Genomic DNA, 6748 nt, shown 5'->3' on the forward strand with positions numbered 1-6748 from the left:
TTTAATTGTCCACCACCATTCACAACTGGATCTGGCAGGACTGCAGTGCTTAGATTTGATTTATTGATGTGGAATAGCTTAGCTCTGTCTATCACTTGCTGCTTATGCTGTTTGGCATGCAAGTAATCCTATCTGATAGCTTCACCAGGTTGCCATCTCATTTTTAGGTATGCTTGGTGCTGTTCCTGATATGCCCTCCTGCACTCTCCACTGAACCAAGGTTCATCCCCTGGCTTGATGGTAATGGTTGAGTGGGAGATATGTCAGGCCATGAGGTTACAGATTGTGTTGGAGTGCAATTCTGCTGCTGTGGATGGCCCACAGTACCTTTGTCCAAGAAATGTTGAACATGGATTCATCAGCTGACAAGTTGAATGGTTGAATGATAATCAGCAGGAGGTTTCCCTGCCTGTGTTTGACCGTATGCAATAAGACTTCATGGGATTTAGAGTCAATGTCAGGGGAGCTGATGGCCTAGTGGTGTTATTGCTCAAGTATTACTGCAGAAACTCAGGAACTGTGATAGAATCCCACTATGGCAAATGGTGGAATTTGAAATCAATAACAAGTCTGAAATGAAGAGTTTAATGCTGACCATGAAACCCTTGTTAATTATTGGGGGGAAAAATATCAATCTTGTTCATTAATGACCTTTAATGAAAAGAAACTGCTTTATTTACCTGGTTTTGCCTACGTGTGACTCCAGATGTCCTCATGCAATTAGGGATGGCCAGTAAATGCCAGCCAATACTGTTCTCATCCTGTGAATGAATAAAATAAAACTCTTGGTACAATTCCTTTCATGAGCCGACGGGTTTTTACAACAATTGCCAATGGAATCATGGTCCGTGTTGCACCTTTGATTCCAAATTATTTTTTAAACCTTGAATTCAAAATTTGCCATTCCATCTCGCGATTTATAGGTGGGCCTCCATTGCATTATGTAGGTTTCCAGATTGCATGTCCAGCAGCAATAACATTCCCACCATTTGTTAGGACTTGCTTGGGAAATTGCACCAATTCTCAAGCTGCAGAACTCTCAGGATTGCGACAAATATTAATGATTTACTCAAAGCACACAAGCTCCCCAATTTACCTATCTGTTAGAAATAAATTAAAAGAAACATTGACTGCGTTCCTGTACTTAATTTAAAAATAAATGCATTCTAATCATGACTAAACAGCTATGAATTATTAACATACAGTTCTACTAGGAAAAACTCTAATCCACTTTTAAAACCTCTATACACAGACAAATACAGACAATTAAAAACAAACCTCAGTTTTAGAATAGGAAAAGTGGGAGATGCTGATCAATAGCTTTGTCCACAGGGTCCATTGAGATGTTTCTTCTGCTCCCAAGACTTTATGTTTTTGAATCTCCTTTCTCCAGGTGATTTTACCCGTGCAAAGAAGGCACAGGATGATTGGTACAATATTAGCACAGTTTTTTAGTCACTGGTTGCTTACAGCAGCCAATAGTAAAAAGTAACTGACTTTATTCAGGCTTCATGTGTTTTTACAGTAGAGCGAGAAAGAGGCATGTACACACACACACGTGTACACACACACACACACACACACACACACACACATCACCTGTTCTTCCTGCAGCTTAAAATTTCTTACTAAATTGTCCGCAGGAACCAAAGAGGAAGTTATCATCATGCTAACAACCTTTGCACATGACTAGTCGCTATTGCACAAACCAATCAGCCATCCAAATCATACTACACACATGCCCCATCTGCTGGGCTGATGACAAACATCTTTCTCCATTGTTCAATGTGATGATTCTATCACTTTAAAAAAAGTTCATTCTTTTCCTGGATCTAGGCCCGAAACGTCAGCTTTTGTGCTCCTAAGATGCTGCTTGGCCTGCTGTGTTCATCCAGCTTCACACTTTGTTATATTGGATTCCCCAGCATCTGCAGTTCCCATCATCTCTGATTATTCTTTTCCTGGGTTTTTTGAAGAGAGGTTGTAAAGGCTGAGGTGTCAAAGAGTCTACTGGCCCCAGTCAACGTCAATAATTTGAGAAGTCTTTAAGTTTGTTTAAAACAGATACAACAATGGAAGGGGGTGGGCAGTTCTCCCAGATCAGGCATTCTAGGTTTTTTAGCTATGGCAATGAGAAGCTGCTAACTGTGACTTTCTCTGAAATCTCTCTTGAAGTTGAACGGCATGTAAGAATCTCTGCCTGAATGTACCTTTTAGCCAAGCAGAGTGTTTATGGGATATTATTACATTAGATCGGTTAATCAGTAATAGGACTGAGGGTGTAAGTGGAGAGGATGTCTCCTCGAATGGAGCCACACAGTTGATCAGCACAGAAGCAGATACTTCAGTCCAACATGCCCTTGCCAACTAGATATCCTAAATTAATCCAGTCCAATTTGCCAGTATTTGGCCTATATTCCTCTAAACTGTTCTTATTCTTGTATCAGACATAATGGGAACTGCAGATGCTGGAGAATCCAAGATAACAAAGTGTGGAGCTGGATGAACACAGCAGGCCAAGCAGCATCTCAGGAGCACAAAAGCTGATGTTTCGGGCCTAGACCCTTCATCAGAGAGGGGCATGGGGAGAGGGTTCTGGAATAAATAGGGAGAGAGGGGGAGGCAGACCGAAGATGGAGGGAAAAAAATATAGGTGGAGGGGAGTTATAGGTGGGGAGGTAGGGAGGGGATAGGTCAGACCAGGGAAGACAGACAGGTCAAGGAGATGGGATGAGGTAGTACATTTTTCCATCCCCACCCTAGTCTGCCTTCCGGAGAGACCACTCTCTCCGTGACTCCATTGTTCGCTCCACACTCCCCTCCAATCCCACCACACCCGGCATCTTCCCCTGCAACCGCAGGAAGTGCTACACTTGCCCCCAGAAATGAGAAATGAGGAGAAATTTTTTTCTGTGTGTTGTGAGTATTTGGAACTCTCTTCTTGAAAAGGTGGTGGAGACAGAGTCCCTGAATATTTTTAAGGCAGAGGTGGAGAGATTCTTGCTAAAGAAAGGAGTGAAATATTATTAGGGGTAAACAGGAATGTGGAGTAATTACATCAGCCATAATATTGAATGACAGAGCAGGCTTGAGAGACTGAATAGCCCACTATCCCTCTTTATCCTTAGGTTCACATGTTTTTGTTTGGAATTCTCCTCCCAAGAAGGTATTAAAATCTGTGTCTTCAATCTTTCTTTTCATGGATGAGTTACATAGGTTTTTGATGGTCAAAGGAGTTAACACAGCCATGTTATTGACTCTGAACTGGGCTGTGGGCATTTAGGGATGGACAATAAATGCTGCCTAGCCAGTGGCATCATCATCCCATGAATGAATAAAGAAAAACAAAAATTCTAACCTATCTTGCGTTGCTATGACAAAAAAAGAATAATTATTAGCACATGTGCATCCTCAAATGGTATTTCATAGGCGCTGGAAACATTCCACATTCTTCCCTTCCTGCTACAATCTGCAAGCTTTTTGTGATTTCGCCCTTGCCCGATTCCTCCTCTTTCACCCTACGCTACTTCTTCACCTGGCTTTCCTTAAGGAGGGTTCCCAGTGATCCCATGCAAAGAAGTGGAATCAGTTCCTCATCCACAGTACACAGGGGCAACTACAGCTGTGCTTTTATTTAGTTTGATCATAAACTCACAAGACATCCTGGAATTTAGAGAAAATTTAGAAAATCGCTACCACTTGCTCTTGACATTCTCCATATTCTGCAGCTGCCAGAAAGATTTATTGTACCATGAATGTCTTCCTGCTGATGGATCAAATAAATGTATTTAATAGAAACAACCAGATCCTAAAACATTCAAACAAATTGATATGTTCAGGCTTAACATAATTCCTCAAACTTTAAAGTTCAATAGTATTCTTTCTTCTTTTGGACTCCTTCAGATGTGATCCAGTTATTTGTTCAGATACCCATTCCCTGAACACATATTGCTCTTTCTTTGATCTGAAATCTAACAATGAAAGTAAATTAGCTTCTCTCTCCTTATTGTTTACTTTTGTCAAGCTTTGTTTTAATTACACTATATAATTCATCCTCTGAAGCAAAGGCTTTCTTCTTTTAACCACCAGAAGCTTTGGCCCCAGAGTTGGAGGTGGCGACCTTTTAACAAATACTCCTCTGGTATTGCTACTCTGTTGCATATTGCACAGAAACAAGGGACTGAATCCTATGGAAAATCAGCTGCATGTTAATTTTGATGAGTTTTCTGGTGGATTTCTCTGTGATGCCGAGTGGGTTTTCTCACTCTCTTCTCACAAGCTTACCTCATTAGCTAAAGGATCTCCCACAATAAAATTGTTAAAGGCCCCCTTCCCTTTGCACAAGACCATCTCTCAGAAAGGCTGTTCCCCAGCTGCGGCATTATTCGGCAGCGGAATGGGGCTCCTGAGCCCAGGGCTTGGACTCTCCATCCACTTTTCTTTACATTTATTTCTTCTTCTCTTTTCTTTTTCTTCCTTTTGTTTATAAGACCATAAGACATAGGAGTGGAAATAAGGCCATTTGGCCCATCAAGTCCACTCTGCCATTTAATCATGGCTGATGGGCATTTTAACTCCACTTCCCTGCACTCTCCCCATAGCCCTTGATTCCTTGTGAGATCAAGAATTTATCAATCTCTGCCTTGAAGACATTTAACATCCCGGCCTCCACTGCGCTCTGTGGCAATGAATCCCACAGGCCCACCACTCTCTGGCTGAGGAAATGCCTCCTCATTTCCGTTTTAAATTTAGCCCCTCTAATTCTAAGGCTGTGCCCATGGGTCCTAGTCTCCCTGCCTAACAGAAACAACTTCCCAGCATCCACCCTTTCTAAGCCATATATTATCTTGTTATGTCTTTTAGATGGGCTTGGTCATGGCCACAGCATTAATGATGACAAATGAAACCAGAGAGGACTTGAAGTGGGTCCAGTGTGGACTTGTGGTCATCAGTGAGTGGGGCCACTGTGGACTCGAAGTGGTTCCAGCGCTTATGTAATGGTGAGGCAGTCCCAGTGCTGACTGATGCCTACTGTAGCAGAGTTGAGTCTGGTTCTCATCTGTGTCTGCATCTAGCACACATTCATGGGAGTGGTGGTGGAGGCGGGTTTGGGCTAATTCGCGACCAGTCGGCATTGACATTGGCTGCATTGGCAAAGTGGGCCCGAAGCAGACTCATGGCAGTGGCAGAGTTGAGTTTGGGCTGGTGCAGTACTTGACAGCATCGCTGGCATCTGCACGAACAAGGCCCAGCGGGGACTCAGAGTAAAAACAGAAGGAGCTGCTTGTTGGTGCTATAAATCAGAAACAGAAATTTCTGGAAAAGCTCAGCAGATCTGGCATCATCTGTGGAAAGAAATCAGAACCCTTCCTCGGTTATGAAGAAGGATCACTGGACCTGAAACAATAACTCTGATTTCTCTCCACAGATACTGCCAGATCAGCTGAGGACTCAGAGTGGTAGGGGTATTGGTGGAGGCAAGATGGTGCTGAAGTGACTCCTGTTCCATCAGCAGAGGTGCAGTGAAGGTCATCAGGCCCATGGTGGAGAAATTAACAAGGAAGACTGTAAAATTGAACACATTTTCTTTCTATATTTTTCTGCCTTTGTTTTCATTTATTGTATGTTTTCATTTATTTTTCTGTCTTGTAAGATAGTACTGGAGAGTGGTGACACTATGCTACACATTTTGCTGTATTTATGTTACAGCATACACATGGTAATGAATAAATGCATGCATACACACATACATAAGTAAGTTTGTTCCTCAGTGTACTAGCTTTAAAAAATCTTCTACAGACTCCAGGAATTTATCAGCCATGGTGTTATCGCTAGTGTGGTTTGCCCAGTTGTTTCTAATTATTTGTCAGGAGTGATGGAAGAGTAGGTCAGAGTGATTTGGAGGAACAGTCCATGGAAAGGGTGAGGAAGGGTGAGATGCGTTTGGTGTTGACATCCTGCTGGAGGTGGTAGTAATGGCAGAGGATGATCCTTTGAATAGAGACTGATGGAGTGGCAAGGGAGGACGAAGGGATGTTCTGGGAGGGAGGAGAAGAGTTGAGTGAATAGAGCAGGGATGGAGTCAGTCCCAATCCCATAAATCTTTTCAGCATTCTCTATAAGACCTTCACATCTGTTCTGAAGTGGGTATTGAAAAGTAGACACAGCACTCCGGTCGAGCTGAGCCAGTGTTTTATTAAGATTCATTGTAGTATACTTGATTATGTGCCCTACCTCAACTTTGATAAATTCTAGGATTCCATATTTTTAACCACTTTTTCAATCTGTCCTGTCACCTTCAATAATGTTAATTTGGGCACATAAAATCTCCAGGTTCCACTGGTCGTCCACCTTCCTTGGATGTCTATATTTTGTTTCATATTGCCTCTCCTTGTCCCTTCTTCTAAAATGTAACCTCACACTTGCCTGCATTAAATTGTATCTGCCACATGTCTGGCTACTCATTAGCTTTTATGTAGAGTCATAGAGCCATACAGCATGGACACAGACCCTTTGGTCTAACTTGTCCATGCCAACCAAATTTCCCCAACCAAAACGGTCCCATTTTTCTGCATTTAGCTCACATGCTTCTAAACCTTTCCTGTTCATGTACCTATTGAAACATCTTTTGGGGCAGCCCGGTGGCTCAGTGGTTAGCACTGCAGCCTCACAGCACCAGGCATCTAAGTTCAATTCCAGCCTCAGGCACCTGTCTGTGCAGAGTTTGCACATTCTCCCCATGGCTGCA

At 42.6% G+C, this 6748-nt stretch overlaps 1 protein-coding gene across 1 annotated transcript in view; it reads right to left on the reverse strand.

The window, feature by feature from the left end:
- The window catches only part of asip1 (agouti signaling protein 1), a 107413-nt gene extending 105845 nt beyond the window's left edge, over positions 1 to 1568 (reverse strand). Inside the window, exons 1-2 of the mRNA XM_059652717.1 lie at positions 1279 to 1568; positions 681 to 761 (exon numbers count right to left, since the gene is read on the reverse strand). The gene's annotated coding sequence lies outside the window, so the exon portion shown is untranslated. The remainder of the gene's footprint in view (positions 1 to 680; positions 762 to 1278) is intronic.
- Positions 1569 to 6748: the final 5180 nt, after the last annotated feature.

Source organism: Stegostoma tigrinum, chromosome 19 (assembly GCF_030684315.1).
Source record: "Stegostoma tigrinum isolate sSteTig4 chromosome 19, sSteTig4.hap1, whole genome shotgun sequence".
NCBI classification, from domain to species: Eukaryota; Metazoa; Chordata; class Chondrichthyes; order Orectolobiformes; family Stegostomatidae; genus Stegostoma; species Stegostoma tigrinum.